The sequence below is a fragment of the Pelophylax lessonae genome (genome assembly GCF_965119305.1).
Source record: "Pelophylax lessonae genome assembly, chromosome: 4".
Lineage (NCBI taxonomy): Eukaryota > Metazoa > Chordata > Amphibia > Anura > Ranidae > Pelophylax > Pelophylax lessonae.
This window is the reverse complement of record NC_138771.1, coordinates 609,675,449-609,694,205: the sequence shown is the minus strand read 5'-3', so window position 1 is coordinate 609,694,205 and position 18,757 is coordinate 609,675,449. Positions and strand designations below refer to the sequence as shown.

The 18,757-nt window shown below is 42.3% G+C and overlaps 1 protein-coding gene across 1 annotated transcript in view; it reads left to right on the top strand.

The window, feature by feature from the left end:
- LOC309553579 (uncharacterized protein) overlaps window positions 1-18,757 on the top strand; it is a 241,585-nt gene that overhangs the window by 185,385 nt on the left and 37,443 nt on the right. The gene's annotated exons all lie outside the window — the stretch shown is intronic.

Sequence of the window (18,757 nt, the reverse complement as noted above, 5' to 3'; positions counted from 1 at the left end):
TAGGTTGCCTGCTGCTGAGTTTGAACCCTTTTGCAAGAAAGATGTTAGGAGTTTTTTCATTACTTTGCCAATAAATTCTCCATAGTTAGAGATGGAAATGGAATTAATAGATTCAGAATGGATTACTGCACTTACTAAGGAAGAAGAAAAGAGGCTGCAGGCACTCCAATACAACAATATTGTTACTAAATTTTATAATCCTTATATGTGCCGCGCTCAAAATATATAAAGTCAGATTCCTCCCACATATATATAAAAATTAAAGTGTAACCATATGAAAAAGTGCTGAGTGCATATAGTGTAAACATCAAACAAATGTGATATGTTTGATCGCATGATAGGAAACATACAGCATCTCACAAAAGTTAGTACACCCTTTAACATTTTTGTAAATATTTTATTCTATCTTTTCATGTGACACTGAAGAAATGACAATTTGCTACAATGTAAAGTAGTGAGTGTACAGCTTGTATAACAGTGTCACTTTACTGTCCACTCAAAATAACTCAACACACAGCCATTAATGTCTAAACCACTTGCAACAAAAGTGAGTACACCCCTAAGTGACAATGTCCAAATTGGCCCAAAGTGTCAATATTTTGTGTGGCCACCATTATTTTTCAGCACTGGGTTAACTCTTGAGCATGGAGTTCACCAGAGCTTCACAGGTTGCCACTAGAGTCCTCTTCCACTCCTCCATGATGACATTATGGAGCTGGTGGATGTTAGAGACCTTGCGCTCCTCCACCTTCCTTTTGAGGATGCTCCACATATGCTCAATAGGGTTTAGGTCTGGAGACATGCTTGGCCAGTCCATCAACTTTACCCCCAGCTTCTTTAGCAAGGCAGTGGTAGTCTTGGAGGTGTGTTTGTGGTCGTTATGTTGGAATACTGCCCTACGGCCCAGTCTCTGAAGGGAAGGGATCATGCCCTGCTTAAGTACGTCACAGTACACGTTGGCATTCATGGTTCCCTCAATGAACTGTTGCTCTTCAGTGTCGGCAGCACTCATGAAGTCCAGACCATGACACTCCCACCACCATGCTTGACTGTAGGCAAGACACACTTGTCTTTGTACTTTTCACCTGGTTGCTACCACACACGCTTGACACCATCTGAACCAACTAAATTTATCTTGGTCTCATCAGACCACAGGACATGGTTCCAGTAATCCATGTCCTTAGTCTGCTTGTCTTCAGCAAACTGTTTGCGGGCTTTCTTGTGCGTCATCTTTAGAAGAATAATAAAAAATAAGCTGCGCTGTATGTTGAACCATCAACTGAAATAGTCCATAAAAAAGTCCAATGACAAAATAAAGTTGTGAAAACTTGTGCAGGTACCCCTTACCAAATAGTTGATATAGAGAAGCCAAATGATGAATATTTAATTATCCTCACAGACGGGACACATTATTCACCCAATGACATTGGGGCTTCTCAGCAGAGGGCATTAAAGTAAAAGAAAATGGACACCATAGTGTAAATCCAACTTAAAAGAAGTTAAGCACCAAAAATTGATATTCAGGCCCTGTTCAGGTACCGCTTACCAGAAATAGGATAATATAAGGCCAAACAGTAAAAGGAGACTCCAGATACGCCTCAGATAATGGGGATCGAGGGACCTTATGATGTCAGTATGGAACTCCAGCAACGTGTAGGTTGAGTGATGAAAAATAAAACAAGGCAAACGCCATAGCGTAAAACCAAAAAAACAGGACAAAAAACACCCAAGTGATGTGCACACAACAGGTCTCGTGAGGGGAGAGTCAGTCATCCTCACGTGATCCACCTTTGAAGGACGGGCAAGCGGAGCCGTCCGGCCGGCGGCTCGCACATCTCCCTGTACATGTCTATTTCTTCCGATGCTTGTAAGTTTTATTCTTTTTCTACATTAAACGTTATTGGGGTTTTACACTATGGCTCTCTCCTCTGTGTTCTCCGGCTGCCCTCTCATCTACCTCTGAGCCCTGAGCTCCTTGGAGAAGTCCCGTTTTGAGTGTCAATTACCGGATCCCCTTATCTATTCAATCATCTGTTGAGCTGGTCGTTTTCCTCCTGGGAACCTGAGCTGAGTTTCACATCCCTGCCTGTTTAACCATTGAAGTTGGTAAGAGTATCCATACACACCCCTGGTCATTCGGTCTGCATGTTTGGTGTCCCTCTTTTTCTCTGTTTCTTATCCATCTGGTAAGCAGCCATCTTCATTGGTTTGACACCCCACATACTCCTTTGTTTGCTCCCTATCCATCCAGTGTTTGGTAAGGTGTACCTATGGAGTTTATTTGGTGATTGGTCCCCCATATGCACTGACTCTCCCCTCACGAGACCTGTTGTGTGCACATCACTTGGGTGTTTTTTGTCCTGTTTTTTTGGTTTTACGCTATGGCGTTTGCCTTGTTTTATTTTTCATCACTCAACCTACACGTTGCTGGAGTTCCATACTGACATCATAAGGTCCCTCGATCCCCATTATCTGAGGCGTATCTGGAGTCTCCTTTTACTGTTTGGCCTTATATTATCCTATTTCTGGTAAGCGGTACCTGAACAGGGCCTGAATATCAATTTTTGGTGCTTAACTTCTTTTAAGTTGGATTTACACTATGGTGTCCATTTTCTTTTACTTTAATGCCCTCTGCTGAGAAGCCCCAATGTCATTGGGTAAATAGTGTGTCCCGTCTGTGAGGATAATTGAATATTCATCACTTGGCTTCTCTATATCAACTATTTGGTAAGGGGTACCTGCACAAGTTTTCACAACTTTATTTTGTCATTGGACTTTTTTATGGACTATTTCAGTTGATGGTTCAACATACAGCGCAGCTTATTTTTTATTATTTATTTTGGGGTGTCTGTCGCACTTGAGGTTGCTGCTTATTGTTTTGAATTAGCGCAGTTGTTTTCCCTTTTATCATCTTTAGAAGAGGCTTCCGTCTGGGACAACAGCCAATTTGATGCAGTGTGCGACGTATGGTCTGAGCACTGAAAGGCTGACCCCCCCACCCTTTCAACCTCTGCAGCAATTCTGGCAGAACTCATACGTCTATTTCCCAAAGACAACCTCTGGATATGATGCTGAGCACGTGCACTTAACTTCTTTGGTCGAACAATGGCGAGGTCTGTTCTGAGTGGAACCTTCCTGTTAAAACGCTGTATGGTCTTGGCCCATATGCTGCTGCTCAGTTTCAGGGTCTTGGCAATCTTCTTATAGCAAAAATTCTTTTTTTCTGATCCTCAGAGAGTTCTTTGCAATGAGGTGCCATGTTGAACTTCCAGTGACCATGATGAGAGAGTGAGAGCGATTACACCAAATTTAACACATTAACACACCTGCTCCCCATTTACACCTAAAACCTTGTAACACTAACGAGTCACATGACACGGGGAGGGAAAATGGCTAATTTGGCCCAATTTGGACATTGTCACTTGGGGGTGTAATCACTTTTGTTGCCAGCGGTTTAGACACTAATGGCTGTGTGTTGAGTTATTTTGAGGGGACAGCAAATTTACACTGTTCTACAAGCTGTACACTCACTACTTTACATTGTAGCAAAGAGTAATTTCTTCAGTGTTGTCACATGAAAAGATATAATAAAATATTTGCAGAAACGTGAGGGGTGTACTAACTTTTGTGAGATACTGTAGATCTCACTATGCATAAAAACTTATACTATTCCTGAATCGGAAGTCACCCTTTTACATTTAAAGGTGATAGGTTAGTAAACAGAATAGAAAGGTGTTTAGTGCATACTGTGCAAATAAATATTAATGTGCAAAGTCATCAAGGAGCTGAGTATCAATGTCCTATCCAATGTGGGGGTCACTGTACTGCTCAATAAGTATTGACCATCAACACAATTTGGAGACCGCTCACACAAAAACAGTATAAATGTGATATTCCACCAAAACCAATTAAAAACTTATATTAGGGTGCAATTGTAAAGTCCACTTAGTGAAGAAAAAGTGTCCAAAGAGTGGGAATGTTGATCTCCTAGTGCAGGGGTGTCAAACTCTAATTTAATTGCGGGCCGCATCAGCATTATGATTGCCCTCAAAAGGGCTGGTTGTATCTGTAAGACTAGATGTCAAGGGCATCCCCTACCCTTACATAAGATGTCAAAAGCCTCTCTACCATCACAAGTTGAGTCCCCTACCCTCCCTTACATCACAGTGCACCTCCCTTAGCTTGTGGTGCTGCTGGGAAGAAGCTGGAGGGATTGCTGGAAAGCAGAAAGTATAAGGTCTGGAGGAGGACTGGAGCTCTCCTGCAGCTACAGGAGAGGTGCGAGGGCCACATAAAATGGCCTGGAGGGCCGCATTCGGTCCGCAGGCCTTGTGTTTGACACCTGTGTCCTAGTGTATATCTAACAAGTCCACCAAATATACTAAGGGTAATTCCAAGTGAAAGGGCAGGTAAATCTCCACCAGTGTAGCTGCCACCACAATAGACTCAGGAGCGCTTACCAGAATACGTGGACTCTTCATGCCTTAGGCACAGAGTCATACAAACAATAGGTTAAAGGTCTAGTAGAAAACGACCATCACCGATAACCTTCTCTTCTGGTAGACCAATTCACTCAGATATGCGTCCTTTCCCCAGGACCCAGGTACTCAGAAAACAAAAGAAAGCCTCCACATGGTGTATTAAACTATTAACCCATGGGTAAGTATATTTATTAAAAGTAGAAAACTTACAGTGTAGAAGATAAATGTTAGATATTTATTCCAAATTCATAATCCGGCACTTATTGGAATTATATTATATTCACAGCAAGCTTGCAAAATATATGTGATTTTATGATTAATCATAGCATTAATATGTGTGGATGACCTTGATCCGGTGATTAACAATGGAGTTCTTCATCTGAGCTGAGACAGTAAAATGTCAGATAATTCTGGAGTATGTAGCTAGTTGGAAGATGACATATAAGGATAGTATGTCATGGAAGTCAAGAATAGGATCCATGTAAAACTAGGAATATACATATATTAGTTTAAATAATGTTAGTTAGGATTAGTGTAATCCCAGTCATAATTAATAGTATTTGTATGTATTTACTTAATGTTATACAAGTCGTATAAGCTGGTTATATGTGTTACTTTTGTGTAAGATAAATGATGGTTATATGGTTTAACATGACATCAGCCACATTAGACGTTACAAGAATAGTGTTACATGTGGGCTTGTCAATCAAAGACCATATATGACTTTATAAGTTTAGTACCTCCTCTTGTATAGAATAACTGACATTAGCAGAAATGATGTATGCTATACAAGGCTTGGAGTATTGGAAGTTCATGACGTATACATGTAAGATAAATTGCCATGAGATTAAGAACTCAGGAGGACACTCACACACAGACTAGAACACACAGACACACAGACTAGAGAAGATCACACATACCACTTTTTCTCCACACAAATCTATTCATAGACTTTTTGACAACTTAAGCATGTGTTTTGCTTTCTGAAACCTAGCAACGTCATTTCCTGCTTCTAACTAGACTTGCCATTTTACACTGAAGAAGGACACAGAGGAACACACATGTCTATATTGCCATGATTTCAAGATTGACATTTTTTCCATGAAGTATTGTTTTTATTCCTCATATATTTTTACCTACACTGAACTGAACTGTTATACCTTTTACATTGTATTGTTGATGCCAAGTGTGTTTGAATAAAATCACACTTTGTTTTTAAAGTCAGTCTGGCTATCAATGCTAATCAAATCGAAACGCCTAAAGAGATTAGAATATTAGAGATATTCTATATTTTACAATAAATAATGGCAATGCATAGTTATCACAGTCAGTTGGTACAAGCGGAATAGGGTGGTAGGTTCACTGTAACCCTTAACCCGACGCTCGTTTAGTCTCCAAAGACTTACCCCAGAAGAAGTCTTTGGAGACAAAATGTACATCGGGTTAAGGGTTACAGTGAACCCTTGTACCTTGCACTTGTACCAACTGATTGTGATCACTATCAGTGGCGGCTGGTTCTCAAAATTTTGGGGGGGGGGGGGGCGCAAACAGAAAAATGTAATGGGCATTGCTTTGTGGCAAAAAACGCTGTAAAAAATTGTGTGACTTTGAGGTCGCAAAAGTGTGAAAGGGGCCTTCAGTAATTAAGGTATAGTGTGCCCCCTTTCAATGCAGAGAGACCAGCGTGCCCCCTTTCAATGCAGAGATGCCAGCGTGCCCCCTTTCAATGCAGAGATGCCAGCGTGCCCCCTTTCAATGCAGAGAGACCAGCGTGCCCCCTTTCAATGCAGAGAGACCAGCGTGCCCCCTTTCAAAGCAGAGAGACCAGCGTGCCCCCTTTCAATGCAGAGAGACCAGCGTGCCCCCTTTCAATGCACGGTGACCAGCGTGTCCCCTTTCAATGCACAGTGACCAGCGTGTCCCCTTTCAATGCACAGTGACCAGCGTGCCCCCTTTCAATGCACAGTGACCAGCGTGCCCCCTTTCAATGCACAGTGACCAGGCTACATGCCCCCTTCAATGCAGAGACCAGCGTACTTGCCCCCTTCAATGCAGAGACCAGCGTGCGTGCCCCCTTCAATGCAGAGACCAGCGTACATGCCCTCCTTCAATGCAGTGACCAGCGTACATGCCCCCTTCAATGCAGTGACCAGAGTACATGCCCCCTTCAATGCAGTGACCAGCATGCGTGCCCCCTTCAATGCAGTGACCAGCGTACATGCCCCCTTCAATGCAGTGACCAGCGTACATGCCCCCTTCAATGCAGTGACCAGCGTGCGTGCCCCCTTCAATGCAGTGACCAGCGTACATGCCCCCTTCAATGCAGTGATCAGTGTACATGCCCCCTTCAATGCAGAGAACAGCGTGCATGCCCCCTTCAATGCAGTGACCAGCGTGCATGTCCCCTTCAATGCAGTGACCAGCGTGCGTGCCCCCTTCAATGCAGTGACCAGCGTGCATGCCCCCTTCAATGCAGTGACCAGCTTGCGTGCCCCCTTCAATGCAGAGACCAGCGTGCATGCCCCCTTCAATGCAGTGTGGCCTCGAGACCAGTGCACTTACCTGGATCAGGGGCGGCGCATCTCCTCGAGTCCTCCGGCTCCTGCCTCCTCCTCGGCCAATGGCATGGGGTTTGCCTTGCAGCCAATCAGGAATCAGGTATTAGACCCGCTCCCTGATTGGCCAGGAGGAGGATCCGTGTGACAATAGCGAATTTTCTTTCGCTATTGTCACACAATGGGTGGTCCCGGGTCCACCCTTTGCTTCAGCCTATTAGAGCCTCTGGCTCTAATCAGGTGATGCAAAAAAAAGCCCCATTGAACTCCATGCGTCCGGCGCCCCGCATGTAGATTAAGGGGCCGGACGCATGGATGGGGGGGCGGCGCCCCTGCGCCCCCAACACACCGGCCACCACTGATCACTATGCATTATTCCTCTTCTACACTGTAAGTTTTCTACTTTTAATAAATATACTTATCCATGCGTTATTCCACCATGTAGAGGCTTTCTTTTGTTTTCTGAGTACCTGAGTCCTGGGGAAAGGACGCATATCTGAGTGAACTGGTCTACCAGAGGAGAAGGTTATTGGTGATGGTCATTTTCTACGAGACCTTTAACCTATTACTTGCATGACTCTGTGCCAAAGGCATAAAGAGTCTACAGGTTCTGGTAAGCACTCCTGAGTCTATTGTGGTGGCAGCTACACTGGTGGAGATTTACCTGCTCTTTCACTTGGAATTACATTTGGTGGACATACACTAGGAGATCAACATTCCCACTCTTTGGATACTTTTTCTTCACTAAGGGTCCTTTCACACGGCCGCTCCGTGTGTCCGCAAATCATCCAATCCGTTTGCGGATGATTTGCGGACATAATGTAAGTGAATGGCACTGCGGATGTCAGCGGAATACCATCCGCTGACACCCGATTTTCCTCCTTTCAGTTCTGTTCCGTTTTTACGAATGGAACAGAACCCCATTTTTCCTTCCGTGTAAAAAACGGAAAGGAAGGAAAATCGGATGTCAGCGGTGTCATCCGCTGACATCCGCAGTGCCATATACTTACATTATGTCCGCATATCATCCGCAAACGGATGGGATGATATGTGGGCACACGTGGAAAAAAAAAAAAAAAAGTCCCGCAGCGGACCTTTCACACGGAGCGGCCGTGTGAAAGGAGCCTTAGTGGACTTTACAATTGCACCTTAATATAAGTTTTTTTATTTTTTTTTGGTGGAATATCACATTTATACTGTTTTTGTGTGAGCTGTCTCAAAATTGTGAAGGTGGTCATTACTCATTGAGAGGTACAGTGACCCCCACATTGGATAGGACATTGATACTTAGCTCCTTGATGACTTTGCACATTAATATTTTTTTTGCACACTATGCACTAAGCACTTTTCTGTTCTGTTTACTAACCTATCATCTTTTAATGTAAAAGGGTGACTTCCGATTCAGGAATAGTATACGTTTTTATGCATTGGGAGATCTATGTTTCCTATTACTGTATGTGATGATACATATCGTTTGATGTTTACACTATATGCATTCAGCACTTTTTCAAGTGGTTACACTTTAATTGAGTGTGGCACATATAAGGATTATATACAAGATGGAATTAATCCTGAAAAATCACCAGACCCCTCGGGGACCAGTAGTTCAGTCTCCCCATCAAAAAGCCATTTGACAACTTTTAGTTTTGATGTCAAAGAAAGTGTGCTTATCATCAGTAGGCTCTGTCCAGTTACATGGGACCTTGACTTAGGTCCAGCAGGCCCACTGCTATTATGCATTAGGCACATTTGTATAGCAGTCCAGAAAACTGTACAGTGCTCTCTGCATACAAGGATTTTACCACACAGTTAAGGTAGTCAATATCAATCCTTGGTAAAAAAAAAGCGTATTACATGGATCTTAAGATCTTGGGGGCGTGGCTTGGTGCGCAGACAGCATGGACGCTTAGAGAAAGAGCTCCGGGGGAACACTCGCTTTACGGCCGCATTTAAGCTTACTGTGGACCCACGATGGGAAGACCCTCTAAGCCCTCAAACAGCACCAAGACCCAGCGCACCTCAAGTTCTTCATCGCAGCGCAGCATACCGGCTATATTCCATGCAAAACAGAATAGTCGGAACACTGTGTCTGCAGGCAAGATGGCGACGGCGCGCCACGAGGAGGACTCGGGAGACGAATCACTTGCACCCTCGGATGAGTTGGTAAGAGACACTGACCGATCTGAGACACCACTCACGCTGACCGAGATGACTCACATAGCTGCAGATCTAAAGAGATCCTTTACAAGTGCCATTACTGACTTGAGATCGGATCTGCTGACCTTATCCGAGCAAATGGCGACCCACAAGAAGGCAGGGGCTAACAGAGACAAGGCCATATCAAGGCTAGAACAGGTCACTGAATCTCATTCCACCCACCTTATTGCCTTAAACAGACACTTGGAGGACCTGGATAACCGAGGTCGAAGGCACAACATTAGAGTGAGGGGGCTGCCTGAAAATATAAATGCGGAACAAATCAGGCCTGCTATACAATCCATTTTTAATAATCTCCTTGAACGGCCAGAGGACTCAGCCATTGAGCTGGATAGAGCGCATAGAGCCCTTAAGCCCAGGTCAGCAGAAAATGCTCCTCCAAGGGATGTTATCTGCTGTGTCACCAGCTTTACTTTAAAAGAGGAGATCCTCAGGAAGGCAAGACAAAATGAATTAATTACATTCAACAAAGAGACTATACTCCTGTATCAGGATCTGTCACCTATAACACTGAACAACAGGAGGGCGCTTAAACCTCTCCTGATTGCTTTAAGGGAAAAAGACATAATATGCCGCTGGCGTTTCCCATTCGCCTTACAGGCCACTTACAAGGGCAGACAATATACACTAAAGATGCCTGCTGAGCTGACAGATTTCTGCAACAACCTACAGATACCGGTGGTAGAAGTACCGGAATGGTATGCAGAATTTAAACTACCCGCACCGGCTTTAAGGAGAGCACAGTCACCTGAGAAGTCAGCCGCCCCTAACTCAGCCCGCAAGAAAGACAGACAAAACAGACAACGCGGTAATAACTCCGGTTTTTCTTCCCCCAAATCGAAGCAGTCCAGATTCATGGAGGACCCGGACGATCTTTGATTTCTATATAAAATCTTTACTTCAGGCTGACATACTGGATATTTCCACTATGTCACCTTACTTTGTGGATCTCCTCAGACGCCTCTGAGAAGCTTACTGTGACAATCTACCAAGAAGACACGTGTATTCCAAAGAGGCACTAAACTCTGTACAATACAGACAGACAAGATGATCTTTATGCCCCTTCTGAAAGACACTTTTGGGTAAACCGACATGGAATAGACTACTTTCTCCGCTGAAATACTGGAACTCAATTACCATTAAAGGAGCTCATGCTACTGATTGAGCCACGAACCAGCAATCACAGGTTTACAAGTCTATCCCCAAAGGAGTAATGACTCTCATAGGATCATTTTATCCATTGATTATGTGCACCCTCTCATAGTTGTCCCACGACGTTAAGACGGAACTTTACTGTCTTCTTGGACCTGTTTTATATGAGAGGAATGTCTAACACAATGAGTAACAGACTGTATAATGATCCTGCTCTGCTTACTAGATATTTGACGGTTACCCACATATATGCCCTCAAAGAAAAAGGGACTCTCATAGAAGCATACTGCCCATTGATTAGGTGCATTCCCTCATAGTTGTCCTATACCGTTGGGATGGAACTTTACTGTCCTCCTGGACCCCTTTTTTTTTTTTTTTTTTCATGAGGAGAATGGCTAGTCAAGGGAGTAACAGATCCCATAATGTGCTTGTTATGTCTGTTATATTTCTGATTGTTACTATATTTTTCCCACAATGTTCACTTTAATATCTGTAGGCACAAGCGAATCCATACTTGTTAAAGGTTTATATGACTTCTCCACATGCACAACGGAATGCTAAGTGCCTTTATATTTCAATGTTTTGCGGCCGTGGGCGGGATGTTGTCCCGTGTTTAATGTGGATATATCTAGTGTAAGTTAATCAGTTTATATCAAGAGGTCTTTGAGTGCATGCAGTAGTCCATTTAGGGTACGGTGTACACCTGAGACCACACACAAACTAGAAAATATATCTACCCTGCTACTGACACCTCCCACCAACCCCCTCACCCTAGTGGTTTAAACTGTTTAACCATTGACACAAGTTGTCAAAGGTTGTGTTAATCTATTTCCTTGACTTTTTAAGTCAAAACCCTTACAACCTAACTCCCTTCACCTCCCCCCCATCCTCTAAAGTTCCCACACCCAACGACCCTCCATTCCCCACCTCTCTTCCTCTTTTTCACCCATTTCTATTCCATTCTATCTCTTTCTTTCATCACCGCTTCCTTCCCCCTCCCACATAACCTCATTTACTTGTTCTCACTTCTTCTAACACCATGGCTTACTCTACATCTCTGGGCAGTGAACCTCTACTAGTCTCACATAATATCAGAGGTATGAACACTCCAGAGAAGAGGTCGCAAGTCCTCACTGAGCTTAAGAAAATCCGACCTAAAATAGTGTTTCTACAAGAAACGCACTTTAAATCGCACTACATCCCTAACTTAAAAAACAGCTATTTTATCAAATCTTTTCATGCCACGAATCCCTTAGCCAAGACCAAAGGGGTCTCGATCCTAATAAGCAAAGACGCAAATTTCTCGGTAACAGAACAAATGGCAGACCCAGAAGGTCGTTTCTTATTTCTGAAGGGCACTTGGGCAGGCAAGCCGGTAACGCTTGCTAATGTATATTTTCCTAACAAATCTCATATTTCCTTTTGTAATAGGTTAATGGACGAGCTGAAGGGCTTTGCCTCAGGTTGTGTGATACTGGGCGGGGATTTTAATGTCCCGTTGAATCCCCTCCAGGACACCTCAAATGGCAAAACAGCGATTGCTTATGGAGTTCTCAAAAGAATCAAGCAGGCATTAAGATCCCTTCTAATGGTGGACATTTGGAGATCACTACATCCCTCAGGTAGAGACTTTACTTGTTTTTCCCCCCCACATAACAAATACTCACGTATCGATTATATTTTTGTTACACAGAAAGACCTCCCTGTTGCGACAGAAGCCCATATAGGTATTCAATCTCTTTCAGACCACGCACCCATTTCATTGCACATGAATCTAGAGGAGAGGCAGGAGAAGGTCTTTAATTGGAGGCTCAATCCAGCACTACTCTTGGATTCAGAGATCTTTTCAGATATCTCAAACACAATCAAAATTTTCTTTGAGACAAACTCACCAGAATTAACCTCACACATTTTAAACTGGGAAGCGCACAAATGTGTAGTAAGGGGAGCACTGATAAAATGGGGAGCCAGGAAAAAAAGAGAAAAACTGAAAAAAATTGCAGAACTGTCCTCCACCATAAACGATCTCGAAAACGCACATAAACAATCACTCGCTTCAATAAACATGGCAAAATTGAATGACGCAAGGAGGGAACTTCGTGACCTTCTTGACGCGGACTACAAACGAGCCCTTTTCTTCAGGAAAAGAGTATACTACGAAAAGGGAGATAAAAGCGGCAAATTACTTGCTAAGGCGTTGAAAGAGGCTAAAATGGTGGAGAACATCTTTGGCATTAAAAACAAGAAAGACGAAGTAGTACATGACACCAAATCCATTGCAGACGTGTTTCAAGAGTATTACACTAAATTATATAATCTACCGGTTCAACACAAACCCTCCCATATATCTCACGACAAGACAAACGCTATTAAAGATTTCCTTTCAAACAGTAAGATGCCCCATCTCTCCGCTTCCGAGACCCAATTACTTGAAAGACCCATAGAATCTCAAGAACTATTAGCGGCTATTAAAAGTCTAAAAGCAGGGAAGAGCCCAGGTCCGGACGGACTGACCTCTCAATATTTCAAATCTTTTAAAGAACTACTAATAGTCCCTCTATGCGACACTTTCAACTCTCTTTCCAAAAGTCAGGACATCCCTCCCTCCTTCCTCGAGGCCCACATAGCCGTAATCCCCAAGAAGGACAAAGATACATCAGACTGCTCTAACTATAGGCCAATATCGTTGCTAAACAACGATATTAAATTGTTTGCAAAAATTCTGGCCAATAGGTTACGTCCCTTACTTACGAAATTAATAGGCCCAGAACAAGTGGGTTTCATGCCGGGCAGGGAGGCGAGGGATAATATATCCAAGGCGCTCAATCTAATATATAGTGCTAAGCGGGGTCGTGTCGAAGGCCTTCTCCTCTCGACGGACGCGGAGAAGGCCTTTGACCGGGTTTCATGGGACTACATGTTCTCGGTATGCTCACATGTTGGACTAGGCCCGGCGATGCTCAGCAGAATTTCATCCTTATATCACCACCCCACCGCCAAGATCAAAATAAATGGATCTCTATCAAAAGATATTCACATCAAAAATGGCACAAGACAGGGATGCCCCCTCTCCCCACTCCTTTTCATCCTATCACTAGAACCCCTGATCAGAACAGTTAACCTTAATGATTCCATCCGAGGTTTCCATCTAGACGACAAAGAATACAAGGTTGCTGCATATGCAGACGACCTCCTGTTTTTTCTGACCAGCCCCCATATATCTATTCCAAATTTATTACTAGACTTTAAAACATTTACGTTCCTTTCCAACTTCAAGATAAATCATACCAAATCCGAAGCCATGAATATATCCCTGCCAACTAGAGTTAAAAATAGAGCACAGAAAAATAGCTCGTTCCGATGGGTACAAGATTCCCTCAAATATCTGGGCATCTGGCTGACCCCTCAATGGAATGACCTATACAAACAAAACTACATTCCACTACTAAACAAGATTGACTCAGATCTCAAAAGATGGAACACGAACAATTTCTCTTGGTTTGGAAGGGCGGCCATTATAAAAATGGTAATCCTGCCAAGGCTTTTATACTGCATGAGCGCCCTCCCAATCAAACTCCCTCTCCTTTTCTTCAAAAAATTGCAACAACTCCAGAGATCTTTCGTGTGGGCAGGCAAAAAACCTAGGATTAAATTCCAACTTATCACCCGCTCAAAGAACTCCGGTGGCATGGGTTTACTGGACTTCAGGAGATACTACTATGCTATCATAGTTGGTAGGGTAATAGACTGGAACTGTCACGCCAATGACAAGGACTGGGTCAACCTGGAACAATCACATACAGATATGCCACTTGGCCTCGCTCCTTGGATTACCAATTCCTCCTATCCAAGTAAACTAACGGAATACCCACTTATCTCTAACACCTTGGAAATCTTTCACAAACTGGCGGCACACTTTGACCTTGCCAGTATCCCGGGTCCCCTGACCCCGATCTTTAATAATCCAGAATTTCCGCCCGGTTTGTCCTCGCACTTGACACTTAAAACGACAAACAACAAACCCCTACGTATTGCACAATGTCTTAAAGACTCAAAGATTATTACCAAATCTGAGTTACAAATTGTTTGCAACAATACCAAAATCCCATTTTGGACCTATTTACAAATACATGACTTTCTTACCACACATAAGAAAAAATCTCAATTCTCACATGAACTCACCGACATCGAAAAAATCTGCTTGTCAGGCAAACCTACAAGAAAGACCACATCTCTAGCTTACTCTTGGCTACAGGCTAAACACGATGATACCTCAGACAACTTTAAGAAGCGATGGGAATCAGAGCTAAACTTAACAATCTCTGAGGATCAGTGGAGCACAGCTTGCGCTCTGGCACACAAATGCTCCATTAGCACAAAAATGCAAGAATCATCTTATAAGCTACTCACACACTGGTACGCCACACCAGACAAGCTTCAGAAATGGTTCCCGCAGACAAGTGATAGATGCTGGAGATGTGGTCATGAAAAGGGAACATTACTACACATATGGTGGACTTGCCCCTTAATAACCACATTTTGGTCGCAAGTCTGTAACCTCATACAAGAGATCTCAGGTGCTCAGACACATAATGACCCAGCCCGTTGCCTTATTAATGTACACTCTCACTCTATCAGGCAATACAGGAACACTCTGACAAGACACCTGTTAAATGCCGCGAAAATACTCATACCGAGGAAGTGGAGATCACAGGATGTACCCACTATAAAAGACTGGCTAGTTGAAATTGGGAGAGTTTACGAAATGGAAAAAACACTGACAATGTCAGATGACAGACTTGCTAAATTTAGGAACATTTGGGCCAATTGGCAATTGTTCACCCTCTCTGATCATTATACGGAGCTGATGCCTGCTTGATCCTTGATCCTTGATCCTTGAACTTGATCCTTGAACCGTATTACCTGATCCGTATCAATGGATTTATGATACGTAATTCATAATTCCTTGCTTATATTTTTTGAAATGCTCATTGTATGCATTGAATTCCTAATGTTATCTTGCGGAAAAATGCCACTAATATCCTGAACTGCACCCACAGAAGTTATCGATTGTACTAAACAAATTCTGCTATATCGCGTCATATACTCTTGGTTTTGCTACCTTTTTTATTTCCCCCTCCCCTTTACCCTCACCCCCCCCCTTTTTTTTCCCTTCTATCTACCCCCCCCCCCCCCTACAAACTCTAACCATAATTACTTCTTTTTATTTTGTTTTCTTCAATGCTTAAATTACTAAATTAAACTTTATGGAAAAGTTTTTGGTGACGTTATGACCTCACCGGTCAAAGTATCGGGTGATGTTTACATTTGACTAATTTACGCTATTGCGAGTTATCATATGACTAACTGTTTTTAATTTACCAATGCTGTAAAACCATTTTCCATTGTAATGTTTTACAATATGCTTGTTCACCATTTCATATGTCTTTCTATGACAGAAAGACCGCAAAGTTTTTGTTATTATATTCTTTGTTCATTCTCAATAAAACCAAACTGTTTAAAAAAAAAAAAGATCTTGACCACCTACAGAGCAGTATCAAAAAAAATTGGAGAATTGGAGGAGGCTGAGAGCAGTAAAACAACTTTTTTTTTAGCTAACCACTTGCTGAACGCGCTGTAGCCAAATGAAGGCTACAGTGCTGATGGCCAGTTCTAGGAGGCCATCATATCACCACTCCAGGGCGCAGGCAGCACTCTCTTTGACCAGCAGTGTCCGGAGGACACTGTTGATCACAGATTGAGGTAAAGAGACAATCAGCGGCTCTTTACCACATGATCAGCTGTGTCCAATCACAGCTGATCATGGATGTAAATAGAAGCCGGTTCTCAGCACTCCTTTCCTCATGCTGACAGCATAAGGAGAGGAGAAGAGAGCTAATACCTGGCGTCTCTAAAAGGAACATGTGCACTGATAATCAGGGAACTGGTTACCAGTGTCCTGATTATCAGTGCAGTCCCAACAGTGCCCACCAGTGCTGCTCATCAGTGCCCATTAGTGTCTCCTCATCAGTGACACCTATTAGTTCCCCCTACCAGTGTCCATCAGGGCCACCTATCAGTGCAGCCTCATCCGTGCCCACCAGTGCCTCCTTATTAGTGCCCACCAGTGATGCCTCATCAGTGCCCATCAGTGCCCATCAATGCAGCCTCATCAGCGCACATCAGTGAGGAAAAAAAAATACCAGTTTGCAAAATTTTATAGCAAACTATGAAAACGTTTTTTTTTTTTTTTTCAAAATCATTGGTCTTTTTTAACTTATTTAGCAAAAAAAAAAAACAAAATTGTGAAGATTACATACCACCAAAAGAAAGTTCTATTTGTTTAAAAAAAAAAAGATAAAAATGTTGTTTGGGTACAGTGTTGCATGACCGCGTACTTTTCATTCAAAGAGCGACAGTGATGAAAGCTGAAAATTGGCCTGGGCAGGAAGGGGATAAAAGTGCCCAGTAAGCAAAAGTTCAAAGTGTCCCTAAACCCACATCACAAAAAACTACCAATAAATGGTGTATTATATGCTTTTCATACTCACTCAGTCACCTATGAGATTCGTATTCTGCAAAAAAAAAAAAAAACCCCTGGTTCATCCTGCTGCTCTTTATCACCACCTTCTGTCCAAGTGCCCAATTCAGCTAGGAATTTTGCAGCCATGGTGGCAACTCTGCACATGCTCATTTTTTTGGTGTATTTCTAAATTGAACATTTTCCTCCCTATAACATCTGAGCATTCCATGTGACTATAGAGTCACACATGTGGGTGTATACACAGTGGTAAATGACAAGCCACTCATTCCCTCCTCCTCCATGCCCACTAACCAGTTAAACACAATAAGGGCTGGATATTACATGTAGATTAATGGAGGCTTCGCCTCTCTCTTATTCTAAGACACAGGCTGGAGGGGGGTGGCACAGCCTGTGACTGGAATAAATCCTCCCACACCATGTTATTTTCACAAAATAATAACAATTTGATTTCAAACATATACCTGTATTTGTATGATGATTTAAAACCGTTTATTAATAGTATTTATTTATTTTTACTCTGTATTCCAAAGGCAGTTTTTTTTATATATAACATGCGACCAGTAGCAGAGGACTAGAAGCTCCTCCTCCTTATGTTTACCTGCAGACAGGCTGGGAAAGATCTGGGTCATGTGACAGTTGTATATTGATTAGGAAAAAGGTACATGTTTTTTTTAAATTAAAATAATTACAGTGTCATCATCCAAATACAGAAATAAAAGGAACAATGTAAACTAAAGGAACGGTTCATCTCTCACTCATATTCGGGGTGTAACATGTTATGAATGGACTGGCCCCGCACCTCCCTGATTCCCCAAACTGACTGCTAGCAGGCATATATCCCTCCCCGCTAGCTGTCACAATTTTAAAAAAATGAGGGGTTCCGCCTGCCCAGCCGCATCACTCATTCACAGTGTCCAGTGAATGGAAAACTACAAGGTCCAGCAGCCTTTGCGAATGTCAGCTTGTAATTTTTCATAAACTACCATGGCACTGTGGAGCACTGTGGTAGTATATTCTCTCTTCTTATCAGATACACAGATACAATGGCAGATCTGTTGGAGACTTGCATGGCACCAGCAATCTACTGATCACTAGTGTAATGCCTTACAGGCTCCAAAAAAAAAAATAGTAAAAATAATATTAAATGCACATTTTTTACCTGCAAAAAAAAAAAAAATGTGCATTTATTATTTTTTTCCCAAAAAGATAACTTATCCTTCAATCAGTGTGTGTGTTTACTATCACTTTATGAATACATACTTTTTTTTTTTTATTAAAAAATTGTGTCACTTTAAATCATTCTATTTCTAATATTGTTTTTATTTTAGTTTTGTGTTATATAACATAACTTTGACACACTGAGGTATAATTACTAATGGAAAAGTGTGTATTTACTTTGCAAAAGGAATTTTTACTTAAATTAGTGAAGAAGGTAAAGCTAAAAATATTGATTTGCAAAGAATATTTATTATCCAGCCATGTGCAAGGTAAATTAAAAACAATTAAATTAAAAAACAAGAAAAAGATTTTTGCTTGCCTATGATTGGATGATTGGTGTGCCTTATTCACCTAAAATTTTGCTTTTGTGTCTGTCTGTGACGTCATTTTTTGCTTTTGCTTTGTCAGTCCAAAAAAAAAAATTGCCTTTTAAAAAACAATCTTTACTGTGCATGTGCAAAGCTGGAAGAATATAAGAGGGACGTCCGTCCATTCCCTACCAATAGTGATTGGACAGGACAAGTGGGGATTTTTAAGTGCCTAATAAGAATTGTCTACACACATACCGTATCAGAAATCTATTACAATAT